Source organism: Dipodomys ordii, unplaced genomic scaffold (genome assembly GCF_000151885.1).
Source record: "Dipodomys ordii isolate 6190 unplaced genomic scaffold, Dord_2.0 Scaffold11, whole genome shotgun sequence".
Classification (NCBI taxonomy): Eukaryota; Metazoa; Chordata; class Mammalia; order Rodentia; family Heteromyidae; genus Dipodomys; species Dipodomys ordii.
Window position 1 is genome coordinate 8525720 of NW_012267227.1, and position 1132 is coordinate 8526851.

The window sequence follows — 1132 nt, forward strand, 5'->3', positions numbered from 1 at the left end:
AAAATAAATAAATAAATAAATAAAAGATTACAGGCATGTGCTAACACACGAGGCCAAACCTTATTTTTAGATGTATGTCTAAATTATTTATAACTAGATACATTATTATTACACCAAAGTTAAAATTCTTTATCCATATTTAAAGACATTTCATTCATTTATCATGTATTATAATTATTGACAATTTGTGCTTTCCTTTGTTCCATTTAGTTGTCTGTGTGTGCATTGTGTGTGTGCGTGTGTGTCTGTGTAAGTTCATCATGCTTCTGTTTCTTTTTTATAGCAATTTTTTTGTGATTAAGTGATTACATAAATTTCACAAATTTCACAGTATTGTGAGAGAGTGATACCTAGTTAAAGTCACAAACACATTCTAACCTTCATAGGGCAAATTGTCTTTATTGTGGTCTATAAAGTTTATGAGTTCTATGAGCTTAGCTAATACAGTTATTTCTTCCACATGGGGTGATATGTACATTTCTTTCCTTTGTCTTAGTGTCAGCTGTTCCCTCTCTCCTGCTCATTCCCTCTCTCCCATGGCTGCCATTGAGTTGCTTAGTTCATTTTGATCAATGACCAGTGCAGCTGATGGGTCCCCCCCACGCTTCTGTTTCTAAGATCACTATTTGCCCCATTTTCATAAGCATCCTGAACCTCTTTGGGAATAGCTGCTATAGAAGTAATATAGGTATATGCTTTATTTATAATAATTATACCTTTCTTAAAAGTATAATTTTAAGAAAAAATATGAAATAAAATTTGTATTTGCCTTTTTTCTCTGTGCCGGTTCTGAGTTCTTCCTGACACTTTATGCCCAAGGCTAGCACTCTACTTTCTGCTTTTTAAAAAAAATTTTTTTTTATTGTAAAGATACTATACAGAGGGTTACAGTTACATGAGTCAGGTAATGAGTACACTTCCTCTTGAACATTGTTACCCCCTCCATTATTTTCCCCCTACCATCCCCTCCCTCCCTCCCTTTCCCCGGGGTTTTTTTTTTTTTTTTTTGATTGTGATTAAGTGATTACATAATTTCGGGAAATTCACAGTATTGTGGAATAATGATGCTCATTTAAAGTCACAAGTTCATTCTAACTTTCCTGGAGCAAATTGTCTATCACAGTCTGTAATA